Source organism: Triturus cristatus, chromosome 3_2 (genome assembly GCF_964204655.1).
Source record: "Triturus cristatus chromosome 3_2, aTriCri1.1, whole genome shotgun sequence".
NCBI lineage: Eukaryota > Metazoa > Chordata > Amphibia > Caudata > Salamandridae > Triturus > Triturus cristatus.
Window position 1 is genome coordinate 95,497,678 of NC_140584.1, and position 13,635 is coordinate 95,511,312.

Below are 13,635 nucleotides of genomic sequence, written 5' to 3' on the forward strand. Positions count from 1 at the left end.
GACTAAATAAATGAAGAACGGCAAAAATCAACAACAAATTTCTACCAAATCGGCCTCAAGTTTTTTCGCTCCACAGCAAAATTCCTGGGGGTCAAGTGAGACGGTGTTACCTACTCAAACTGCTCCATCCATTTTGTTATTGTTTTTTTCCACTCCAGAGCCTTCTTCAAAATTGCCACAGACTATGGGTAAAAGCACTCACTCCTTAGATCAAACTGCCGCTATGGGTGATAAAGCAGTTCTGAGGCCAATCGTGGGGGATGCTACAAGGGAAAATGCGACGGATGCTGGCACAAAACCAGCATTAGAAGATCAAGGCAGAACTGAGGCAGTGCAAGGGGTGCAGAAAGAACTGTATTTCTTGCAGAGCAAAACTAAGCAATGGTGTTAGCCGCACACATTTAAAGAGCCACAGGGGGTGGGCAGACAATGTATTAAATACAAGAGAGTATTGTGGTGTATCAAATGTTACTGTCAGTCCAGGAGAACCTAGCCAACCCCCCTCCTCCCCCCCCATTGTGGAAGTAATCTTGAGGCTAAAACAGGCGAGGACAGCTTGGAAAATAATATCAATACTTTACCAGGACTACAGAATGGGGCAGGACCTCAGCTATGCCAAATCACGTAAGACAAAACGGGCATGAAGCTGCAGTGCTCGACTTTAAATCGATCAGAAGGCAATATCGTGGTTACGCAAACGAAATTGCGAGAACCTGCCCTTTTATGTTCGCATTGTGGAAGTCTAGAAGGAATATGCTACTTACCAGTATGCATCTGTTCTTGGCATGTAGAGCTGCAGAGTTGTACACTTAGCATAGATCGCCATCTGGTGTTGGGCCCGGATGTTTGCAGTTTGTTTTTGTTCTTTGGACAGTCTTTGGAAGTCACGAGTTCGGTGACTCCTCCTTCGGTCCGTACTGCGCATGGGCTTCGGCTCCATCCTCAGATTGTTTTTCGCCAACAGGGAAATGATGGAGCGTAGTAATAACAGTGAGAAACCCATGTGTGTTGTATCTAAATAAGATGGACTGGAACGGATACAGGTAGCCGGGGAGGCGGGTGGGCGTGTACAACTCTGCAGCTCTACATGCCAAGAACAGATGCATACTGGTAAGTAGCATATTCCGTTCGAGGCATATGAGCTGCAGATTGTACACTTAGCATAGATTACATAGCAGTACCCAACCTTAGCGGCGACCACCGGTATCCGTTGCAGTGGTTTGAAATAGTGTCTTTAGTACAGCCTGGCCCACACTAGCTTGTTGCTTGGAATGCACGTCTACACAGTAGTGCTTTGTGAAGGTGTGCGGTGTTGACCATGTGGCTGCTTTGCAGATGTCATCTAAGGGTATGTTCCCTAGAAAAGCCATAGAAGCCCCTAACTTTCTTGTAGAGTGGGCTTTAGGTGGAAGAGATAATGTTCTTTTTGCCTTTTGATAGCAAATTTGTATGCACTTTACAATCCACCTAGCTATCCCTGATTTAGAGATGGGGTTGCCTTTATGTGGTGGAGAGAAGGAAACAAACAATTGTTTAGTCTTCCTGAAAGGTTGCGTTCTCTGTATGTAGTACAGTAAAGCCCTCTTAACGTCAAGTGTGTGTAAGGCCCTTTCCGCAACCGATTGAGGTTGGGAGAAAAAGACAGGTAATTCCACCGATTGATTGAGGTGGAAGGGGGAAATGACCTTGGGCAGAAACTTCGGATTTGTACGAAGTATAACTTTACTGTGATGTATTTGCAAGAAGGGTTCCTGTATAGTGAACGCTTGTATTTCACCAACCCTTCTAAGGGAAGTGATAGCTACGAGGAAAGCTGTTTTCCAGGTGAGGAATTGTAGCTCACATTTATGCATTGGTTCGAAGGGTGGACCCATTAGCCTTGTAAGAACTATATTTAGATTCCACACAGGGGAAGGCGGTGCCCTGGGAGGAATTACTCGTTTAAGGCCTTCTATAAAGGCTTTAATAGCGGGCACTCTGAACAGTGATAAATGCTGTCTGTTTTGCAGATAAGCAGCGAGCGCTGCTAGGTGTAGGCGTATGGATGAATATGCCAGGTTACACCTGTGAAGATGGAGTAGATAGCATATGATGTGCTGTATGGATGCATCTAAAGGGTTGATTGTGTTGTTACGGCAGTAAACAACAAATCTCTTCCACTTTGCGGCATAGCATGCTCGAGTGGTAGGACGTCTGGCCTCCTTGATAATGTTTATGCAATCAGGTGGAAGGTTAAGGTACCCAAATTCTAAGATTTCAGGAGCCAGATCGCAAGGTTGAGCTGAGCTGGGTCCGGATGCCTGATTTCTCCATGGTTCTGGGTCAGGAGGGATGGGGACAGGTGCAGTTTTTGATGTGGTACCACTGAGAGCTGTAGTAGTGTGGTGTACCACGGCTGCCTGGCCCATGTTGGAGCTACCAGAATGAGTGTGAGGGAGTGCTGTTGTAGCTTCCTTACCACTAACGGAATTAGCGGGAGAGGTGGAAAGGCGTATGCAAATTTGCCTGACCAGTTCATCCATATCGCATTGCCTTTGGACAATGGGTGTGGGTATCTGGCGGCGAAGCTTGGGCATTTTTTGTTTTCGTGGGTGGCGAAGAGGTCTATCTGAGGATGCCCCCACTTTTGGAAGAATGGGTGAAGGACTTGTGGATGGAGTTCCCATTCGTGCAGTTGTTGCGTTTGTCTGCTGAGCAGATCTGCGATGGTGTTTTGCACGCCTGGGACATGTTGTGCCAGGAGAAAGATGTTTTGGGGAATTGCCCATCTCCATATGCTCTGGGCTAAGCGTGAGAGCTGGGGAGAGTGTCCCCCCCCTGTTTTTGGATATAATACATTGCAGTCATATTGTCTGTGCGAATGAGGACTGCTTTGCCCGAAATCTGTTTTTGGAAGGATTTTAGGGCTAGAAAGATCGCCAGAAGCTCCAGATGGTTGATGTGGAGCGACTTTTGCTGTGGCGCCCATAGACCTTGCATTGTGAGGTGTAAGAGGTGCGCTCCCCAGCCGGAGAGCGATGCGTCCGCTGTTAGAATCACCTGAGGAACCGGGTCCAGGAACGGCCGCCCTTTGGAAAGGTTTGTGGTGTTCCACCACTGCAGAGAGTGATGAGTGCGGCCGTCCACCAACACCAGATCTGTAAGCTGACCCTGGGCCTGGTTCCACCGGTGTGCTAGGCATTCCTGGAGTGGACGCATGTGAAGTCTTGCATGGGGCACTATGAAAATGCAAGATGCCATCATCCCTATGAGTTTCATAAACACTCGTGCTGGAAGAGAGTGTTGAGGAAGGAACGTTTGGCGCAAGGCTTGTATGCTTGCGATTCTGGCTGAGTTTGGATAGGCAATACCTTTGGAGGTGTCTATAGTGGCCCCGAGATATTGCTTTGTGTGGGATGGTAGGAGGTGGGACTTTTGGTAGTTCACCGTGAAGCCTAGCTGGTGGAGCAGTTGAATGGTGCTGTTGGTGTGTTGCACACATTGGTTGTAGGACGCGGCTTTTATGAGCCAGTCGTCTAAGTAAGGGAAGACGTGAATATGTTGACGTCTGAGGTCTGCTGCTACAACTGCTAGGCATTTGGTAAACACCCGTGGTGCGGTGGTGACCCCGAAGGGGAGAACTGTGAACTGGTAATGTTGACCGTCCACCACAAACCTGAGGTACTTTCTGTGAGAAGGGTGTATTGGAATGTGAAAGTATGCGTCTTTCAGATCCAAGGTAGTGAGAAAGTCTCCCTGACAGAGGAGCGGGAGGACTTGTTGCAGGGTGACCATGTGGAAATGGTCTGAATGTATGTACGCATTGAGAGGCCGGAGGTCCAGAATGGGCCTCAGGGTCCCGTCTTTCTTCGGTATTAGGAAATACAGAGAGTAGACCCCTAGATTTTGCTGATTGACGGGGACCTGCTCTATAGCGTGTTTTTGGAGGAGGGAGAGCACCTCCTGTTTGAGCAGTGTGGAATGTTCTTGAGACATTGGACGGTGCCTTGGTGGGATATTGGGTGGGGTAGATGTTAGCTCGAGACAGTACCCTGACCGAATGATTTGGGTCACCCATTTGTCCGATGTTATGGATTCCCATGCGTGGATAAAGTTTTGTAGTCTGCCCCCGACAGGAGTGGGATGGTCTGGGGGGAGCGGAGGGAAGTCATTGTGCGGGCGTGGTGGCAGAACGGGTGGTGTTAGTTTTGCCCCTGCCCTTATTGTTGTTTCCTCTGTAACCACCCCTTTGGTAGCCCTTTGAAAAGGTAGTTTGAGGAGGGGATTTGTAGGAGGTAGAGGCGCTATCGGTGGAGTAGCCTCTGCCTGTGCTGCGAAAGGATGAGCGTCGAAAGGAGCGCTTAGGGGTCTGTGATTGTAACGTCCCCATAGACTTTGCTGTGTCTGTGTCCTTTTTCATTTTTTCCAATGCTTCGTCTACCTTTGGCCCGAAAAGATGTTGTTGGTCAAAGGGGTGATTTAGTATGGATGCCTGGACTTCAGGTTTGAACCCCGAGATCCTGAGCCAGGCATGACGACGAAGCAGGACACTAGTATTTATGGCTCTAGAAGCAGTGTCAGCTGCATCGAGGGCACACTTAATAGAGGTGTTAGTAATTAGTTTACCCTCCTGTAAAAGGTCATGAGCCTTGCGTTTGTGTTTTTCAGGGAGGTGCTGCATAAGAGCCTCAAGCTCGTCGTAGTGTGCTCTGTCATAGCGCGCAAGGAGCGCTTGTGTGTTCGCAATGCGCCACATGTTTGCGGCTTGGGAGGCGGTGCGTTTGCCAGACGCGTCTAGAAGTTTGGATTCTTTATCTGGCGGTGGGGCTTCTCCTGAGGACTGGGAGTTAGCCCGCTTTCTAGCTGTGGACACAACTAGGGAATCTAAGGGAGCAGGGCCCTTAATGTATGCAGGGTCTGTGGGTGCCGCCTTGTACTTTTTTTCTATTCTAGGGTTCAATACCCTGGCCCTGACAGGGTCTTTGAACACCTCTGCAGCATGCTTGGTGACACCTTTAAGCATGGGCAAGATAGATGTGGATTTGTCCTGAATGTCGAATGTGTCCAGTAGGAAGTCATCTTCTACTGGTTCACTATGCATTTCCACCCCATGGTAGTGTGCTGCTCTCTGCACTAAATGGTGAAACCCTAAGGAGTCCTCTGGGGGAGACGGCCTGGATGGGTATAGGTCGTCCTGAGGCATATCCGGTATGTCAGGGTTTTGGTAGTCTTCCCATGGGTCTGGGGTCCCCGGTGGAGTGGGGTCCATTGGGGCGTCCGCCGGGTCATAGTCTGGATCCCCGTAATCCGGATCTGGGGATGTTATGTTATGTTATGTTATTATAGCTTATAAAGCGCACGATTACCTTGCGGTGTCCTGGCGCTAAGCACTGCCAACTAACAGTAACAAAAACTAGAACTGTGAGAAAAACCAAGTCTTGAGATGTTTTCTGAAGAAGCAGAAATCAGAGGAGCTTCTTAACAAAAATGGGAGTTCATTCCAGATCTTGGAAGCGCTATGAGCAAAACTTCTACCTCCCCAATTAACTTTTTTAAACTGGGGTGTTTGTACTAGTTTGGCCTCAGCTGATCTAAGAGTTCTGTTAGGCACGTACCAAAAAAATGTTTGTCTAAGGAACTTTAGCCCGATCCCGTTCAGAGCCCTGAACACAATACACGCCGCCTTGAAGCGCGCTCTCAGACGAATAGGGAGCCAATGAAGCTTCTGTAATTCGCCCTTGATTGAAACAGTCCTCGGAGTCCGAGTTAGCAGTCTGGCGGCAGCATTTTGAATAACCTGTAGGCGATTTAGATGTTGTATCTGCATATTAACGTACAGACTGTTACAGTAGTCAAGGCGTGATAGTATAAGTGCCGTCACCACCGTTCTGAGGCATCCCTCCGAAAGGTAAGGTCTGATTTTTCTAATCATTCTGAGGACCAAGGAGCATCCAGATGTCACCTTGCTCACCTGGTCCCCCAGCGTAAGTTTGTCGTCCACCATCACACCCAAGTTTTTGTCTTTTTTGCAGGGTGTGGGACATGGACCAAGCTTATCTGGCCACCAGTCGGGAGTCCACATCCGAGGGTTATTACCAAATCTCATAACCTCAGTTTTGGCTGAGTTTAATTTGAGGCAATTAGCCGACATCCACCTAGAGATGGATCCCATACAGTCCGAAAAACGAACCCCTGTTTCTTTTTCTGTTCCCTCCATCACCGACAGCACAATTTGAGTGACGTCAGCGTAGGAGGTAAGCTGAAACCCATGAGATCTGATGATGCCCGCCAGGGGTGCCACATATATATTAAATAATGTGGGGCTGAGGGATGAGCCCTGCGGAACCCCACAAGGCAGTGAAAAAGGTTCGGAGACATCACCGTTGAGTTCGACAGTTTGAGATCTGTCCTTCAGAAAGGAGTGCAGCAGATTCCATGCCTGACCACCTATCCCTATCTCAGAAAGCCTGTTCATCAATACCCTATGGTGAACAGTATCGAAAGCCGCAGAGAGATCTAATAGTATCAGCATCGCACTTCCTCCCTTGTCCATCACCTCTCTGATCTCCTCTGTGGATTTAAGAAGAGCCAGCTCCGTACTGTGAAGGGCTCTAAAACCAAATTGAGAGTGGTCCAGGGAGTCATTATCCTGAAGGAAGTTGCTAAGTTGCCTATTCATGGCTTTTTCTACCATTTTGGCAGGGAGGGGAAGTCTAGAAATAGGGCGATAATTAGTTGGATCTGTAGGGTCCAGGGACTTATTTTTTAGAAGTGGAAGTACTGATGCTTTTTTCCAAGAGCTGGGAAAAGTTCCAGTACGGAACATGTCATTAAACAGGGGAGTCAAGACACTACAAATAGTGTCCGCGATCTGCTTAATGATCCAAGTGGGGCAGGGATCAGAGGGGGCACCTGACTTAATATTGGTCATAAGTTTCTTAGTGTCCTCAAAGTTCAGAGGTAGAAAATGATCAAAGGTACTGTCTGATGGGAGCGAAATTTTAAAGCCTGAATTGTCATAGGTTTTGTCTATCTGTTCTGAGAGTGAAAGGAAAATAGTTTCCACTTTTGACTTAAAGAAGGTGGCTATAGTTTTGCAAAAATCCGGGGCAACAGGGCCGTTAGGCATCCTGGGATTGGACAGATTAATTACAGTTTTAAAAAGCTCCTTGGTATCCGATTTAGCTTTCGTGATTTGCGAAGAAAAGTATTCCTTCTTAGCTAGCAAAAGGGATTTTTTGTAGCTGGAAATGGAAAGTTTAAATTCTACTCTGTCGGCCGAATCATAGTTCTTCCGCCATATTTTTTCGGCCCGCTTACAAAGTAGTTTTTTATCCCTCAGTTCACCAGAATACCAGGGGGCGGTGGGAAGTGCCCTTTTTGGAACCCATTTTTTAGGGGGAGCTAATTTAAGACAGGCGTCATTTATCCAACTATTGTAGCAGCCAGTCGCTGCATCAGGATCTTGAGGGGCTGCATACATTGAATCAGTGAGGGTAGATTCCAGGTGTTTAACATTTAACTTACCCCACGCCCTAGTAGTGATTTCCTTCTTTTGTTCGAAGCCCCCTCTCACATAGTTAACTTCGAAAGCGACTACAAAGTGGTCAGACCAAGTGATCGGAAAAACAGAGATGTTGATCAGATCACAATTGTTAGAGAAAATCCCATCTAAAGTATGCCCTTTCGAGTGAGTGGGAACAGGGACCAGTTGTTTAAGACCGTCAAGAGCCATGATATTGTTCAATCTGGCTGTATCTGGATCTTCATTTTTTTCCAAATGGAAATTAAAGTCTCCGAGTACCATGAAAGTTTGTTGACTCAAACCATCTTCAAGCATCAGACTCAATGAGTTTAAGAAGTCGTTTTTCCCTCCGGGAGGGCGATAAATAAGCGTTCCTTTCAAAGGTTTATAGGAAGAGGAGAAAATCTTGAAAGACAGAGCTTCGCATCCTAAAACTTGGACCGGAAGAAAATGTGGGGTCAGTGAGTCATGATATATTACTGCGAGCCCTCCGCCCCTTTTATGAGTTCGATCCAGTGAATAGCACCGGTAGCCAAAAGGAGTGGCTTTCACCAGATCAGGACCCGACGATGCCTCCAGCCATGTCTCAGTAATAAATGCCAATTTAATGTTCTTTTCTTCCAAAAGGAGAGCACATTCCTCCGAATGTTTTACTAGCGATCTGGCATTAAATAAAGAGCATTTCTTTGGGATGGGATGGGGTCGGGGAGTGATGAGGTAAGGGTGGCGGAGACCTGGGAGGGGGAGGGGGTGGAGGAGGTGGAGGAGGCAGAGGAGGAGGTAGTGGGGAGGGCACTCTGAGAGGAGAAGTAGCAGAGTCCTTCCGCTTGGGTGGTGGAGGAGGAGCCGGTGTGTCAAGGCGTCTTTTCTTGATAACTAAAGTCAATAGCCCAGTCTTTGGATCTTTAAACAGAGTCTTTTGCAAAGGATCTGGTGTGAAGAGGTCCGGTGGCACCGAATCGTCCGGTGGCGCCGATGTTTTCGGAGCCGAGGGTTTCGATGGTTTCTGTGCGCCATGCTTTTTTGGAACCTCCGATTTTTTCGGTGTCGAAGGAGTTTTCGGCGCCGGAGCGTCGGTGCCGACAGATTTGTGTTTGTGTTTTGTCGGCACCGAGAGTCCAGGCTTCGGCACCGGTGGCTTCGGAGTCGAGCTGGGTATCACTTTTTTCGGTGCCGGATGGTGTTTTTCGGCACCAGGCGTCGGCTGGCTCGAGCCCGAGCTGCCGTGAGACTTATGAGGTTTCGACACCGGGCCCGAAGGTGGGGTGATAGAAGCTGCGTGCTTGGTTTTGCCCAGGCCTGCAGGCTAGGGTGGAACCTGAGTCTCTTTGGTTTTGGGCGCGGGGGTGGGAGGGGGTATAGTACTCACGACCCGCTGCGCCGGTGTGATGTCCTCCACGTCGGAGTCGTCGGCCTCGGAAGCGCTGACGACGACGTCCTCCTGTTCGGTGTGTAGTTGCCCCGAAGCTTCGGCGTCGTCTCCGAAGATGTCCGGTGGAGCTGCGGTCGATGAGTGCGGCATGGTGCGTCGAGCTCTTCGATCCCGGATGGTCTTTTTTGATCGAAAAGACTTGCAAGCGGGGCAGTCTCTAGCCTCGTGTTCTGGAGAGAGGCAAAGGTTACACACCTCATCGAGGTCGGTGTGGGGAAATTTAGACCCACATTTTGGGCACTTTTTGAACGGAGTCCTTTCCATCGGCCGGGACCGGAGTCGAGGAGGGCCCGAAGGCCGGTGCCGATGTACGGGATGGAGAAAAGTGCCGCTTCGAGAGATGAAGAGAGATGAAGAAACTCGAAGAAACGAGGATTTTCCATCGAGGCTGGAACCGTAGAAGTTCGAAGCCGGAGCACGAAGTATCACATCCGAGCCCGATGGCGGAAAAAAACAATCTGAGGATGGAGCCGAAGCCCATGCGCAGTACAGACCGAAGGAGGAGTCACCGAACTCGTGACTTCCAAAGACTGTCCAAAGAACAAAAACAAACTGCAAACATCCGGGCCCAACACCAGATGGCGATCTATGCTAAGTGTACAATCTGCAGCTCATATGCCTCGAACATGTATGTTTTCAGCCCTTTGATGCTTTTGCTTGAAGTTCTTGGGGAAATTTAATTTCTGAGGCAGCAACAGACGGATTTAGTAAACATGATCAAACAGAGTCTTAGGAATATAGCAGGGAAAATGGCCCAGTTCATAGACCGATGTGAAGAATTGGAACATCGTGTCTACGCCTGCGATGATAAGTTAAAGGCTGTCTCTTGTCAGAATATGCAGCTGGAGAAAGCGATTAAGGGCCCAATTACAAGTGTGGCAGTCCATAGGACTGCCAAACCAGTGATAACGTGGTGACTACCACCACACCAGTGGTCCGACTGCAGTATTACAAGTACAGCGGTCAGACCGCAATAGGACCGTCACAACATTCAGGCTTCAGCAATCCCTGGCGGTGGTGTGGTGGTCTGAGGGCCACAATATGCTGGCGTGTTAAGAGTTTTCTCATATTCACCCTTTTCATAGTGGTGAGCCTGCCATGAAAAGGGTGGTGGTGAGGAAACTTAGGGGGGCCTACAGGGCCCCCTGTTCCCTCAGGGCCATGCGAGGCATGCAGGGGACAGATTGTGTTCCCCCTGGCTGCACGCACCCCCTGCAAGAACGGGCTCTGGCGTTCCCATTGCTGTGCCTTTTTAACAGGCACAGCCGTCGGAATGCCTAAGGACCGCCCACCGGACCACGAAATAACTCGGAATGCGGTGGCGGCCAGCAGTGAGGTTCGGTGGTGTGGGAGCTGGGCGGTGGCGCGGCAGCCCCTCCCACACCGCTAAACTCAGAATCAGGACCTAAGTCCCTCTACGAAAAGCAGGAGCAGATGGAAAATCATTCTAGGCGATCTACTTTGAGGAGTGTGGGGGTGCCAGAAAAGATGTTAGAATGAGTCTAACAGCACTTGTAGAATCCTCAATTAGAACTTACGTTTTTCAATTTTCACACAGGAATTGACTATAATGCGGGTTAATAGGGTGCCATCACACAATTTGCCTAATGCTAAGTACCCCGGACTATATTAATCAATTTTGCACATCATAGAGCTAAAGAAAAGGTCCTGGCTAAAGCCCTAATAGGAAAGTCGTTCTCAGCAAAGAACAAGATGAACACACTCTTCAAATGTCTTCCGATATGACAGTTGAAACAGCGCAGCGGCTCAAGGAATTCAAAAATAAGTTTTCATTGTTTCAGGCCATGGGTGCTTTCTGGTTCAAATGGCCAAATTGAAAGTGTTTAAACCACAGTTCCATTTCTTTTCCAAGTCAGCAGATGCTCAAACTTCCCTTGCGGAAATAAAACATGGGAAGTAGATTGCATTGTTTTTTGAACTGTGTTCTGCTTTAAGTATAGGTTGAACAGAATTGTTTGCACATTGGATACTATTTTGGTGGGGCAGATGTCTTTCATTTGCACCAATTTAAGTAGGGGGTTTTGGGTGAGGTGGTTTTTATTTAAATGTCAACGGATACATAATAGGAGGATAAAATAAGCTACTGAATCATGGATAAAAAGCCATAAGGCAACATTAGTCTTTTTGCAGGAAACTCACATTCCTCTTAATAGGCTCGGTAAGTTTAATATGTTTACAACCTGGGCTGGTTTTAAATGCTTCTCCTTGGGAGCAGCTGCACATAGAGGGTTGTCACCATATAATAATAAAAATGCCAAAGCGAAGATTCTTATATGGCAGGCAGATACGAAAGGGCAGGGGTGTTGGGTGAATGGTACAATAAATTCACTATGGTTAACTTTAGTTAACCGATTTTCTCCAATAGAAGGCGATCCAACACCATTTAGTAAAAAGGCTATTACAATAATTAGTTATGGTTGATGAAGAAAAAGTTGTGGGGGAGATTTCAACAAGAATCGGATTTAGATGCCACAGCCAAAATAAAAAGAAACAGCAAAAACCAGATTTATTTTTGTTTGGGGTAAAACCAAAGAATCTATGGACTGGTAGATCCCATGAGGGTTGCATTTCCTTGCCAAAAAAAAAAAAAGAGAGTATACTTGTTTTATGGCCAGATGTAAAACTGTTACCTGCATTGATTGATTTTAGATTTTTATCAACAATCAATGTTAAGCAATTAAACATTCTACCTAATGGGTTCTCCGACAATGCAGCATTAGAACTCGAGATAACTGGTAGGGGTCAGAGCCTATAAATCAGAGATGGGCTTTTAATAAAGTCTATCTGCAGGATGAAAGCTGGATTGGGAAATGGAGAGTGGAGACTAAGTGCGTTTTCTTTTTTTTGGGAGAAATAAAGGTATGGCTTCAGTTAATATGGTATGGTATGGGATGCCAGGGAAGCCGCCTTACAGTCATATGTGAATTCTAGAAATAAAGCTGAAAGAAAAAGAAGTGACCTTGGAGAATCTGATCAAATATGAGAATCAGAAATTCCAAGTACAAGGCGCAGATGAGAGCAGGAAATTGTTAGAGGAAGCAAAACCGGTCCTTTGGGAGCATTATTATTTTAAGAACTATGTGAAAATGTCGACTTATTTGCAAAAGATCTAAGGGGAGAGTGACTTTGTGGAGATATTTATGGAATGGCAAGCCTGAGAACAGGCTGTAAATAACTTGATTAGCGATGTGAAGTGCCCTAGAACAGGGACATGCACTACCACGGTGAATGCAATTGTTTAAGAGCATTTTAGAAATATTAATAGCTTCTCTCCTAATGTTAATATGTCAGAATATACTCATTTTTTCACTCTTGTTCCGATCCCAGTATTATTAGAGGAGGATTGCACGTTTATGAACAGCCCCTTTTCCCTGATAGAGTTGGAGGAGTTAGTGAAAAGCCTCCCTGGAGGCAACGTGTGTGGCCCAGAAGGATTTCCCTCTGAAATTTTATAAAGCTTTTGGAGGAATGTTAAACTCTTATTCATTAGAAGTCACTTACTCTATTTTAAAATGGTTCTCACCACCACCTCCGTTTAGAATGTGGTTAGTTTTCTTTAAAAAATCAAAGACCCAATGGACCCAAATTCTTATCGCCCAATAGTGCTTTAAAACACAGATTCTAAAATCATAATGAAGTTAGTAGCTAATAGATGTAATATAGAGCAGCATCCAAGTTTATTCACAGGGACCAAAATTATTTTGTTTCAGGTCGGTAGCTCTGTACAAATATTAATTATTTAAAAGAAGCGCTGGACATGTTTGGCAATAATCTGATACTGGCTGCAATATTTTTATTAGATACAGAAAAGGCCTTCGATCTCGTGGTCTGGGAAACGCTTCAGCGTATAATAGAGAGATTTGGATTCTCTGCCCAAATCATGGGATTTATAAATAAAATGTACTATAGTGCTGAAGCTAAAATAATTTTAAACAAATTTGAAATTAGGGTCTTTAAGGTCCTGCAAGGAGCAAGGCTGCCCTATTTCGCCAGTTTTTTTTTAAATTGAACCGTTAGCCTTAGCCATTCGGAATGATAAAACATTTCACGTTCCTACTCCCCAAATGACTAAAATTAAGCTATGTGCTGACCACATTATGCTATGGCTAATGCAGGAGAGAGTATTTGAAATAGTTTCAGCATTTCAAATTCTAGGATATAAAGTTAATAAATCGAAGACCGACTTTATTTTAAGCAATTGTGTACATGCATATGTACACACAGTTTATGAATCTGTTAATATTATTCAATTTTCTAAGTAGTCACGGACCCCTTGAGGAGGCTTTGCGGACCCCCTGGACCACTACCTTATTATTCAGAATAGAGCTGGTAGCAAATTTAATCAACGCTCTCCTGCTTAAAGAAAATAAGGCTGTGGAATAAATGTTGGGGGGGACAACTTTTATAGAAAGCAATTTTAAAAAAAATGGTTAAAATACAGGACTCCAATGTGATAAATATTGAATGTCCTAATCAATGTTTTAGGTGTGATGTGGTCAACAGTAGAGTTTGGGTAAACATAATACTGAATTGCAGCAAATGAAGAGAGCTTTGGGAGAGCATTTTTTTACGAGATTCAGCTGCAAATACGAATTCCCCAAAATTCAATGCTCGCACTTAAAGGTTATTGCCCCTTGTTAGGTTTTGTAGCGAGACATTAGAAACATATTTATTTTTA

General features: G+C 46.2%; 1 protein-coding gene across 1 annotated transcript in view; it reads right to left on the minus strand.

The window, feature by feature from the left end:
* The window catches only part of PDIA5 (protein disulfide isomerase family A member 5), a 796,394-nt gene that overhangs the window by 328,124 nt on the left and 454,635 nt on the right, over window positions 1-13,635 (minus strand). The window lies entirely within an intron of this gene.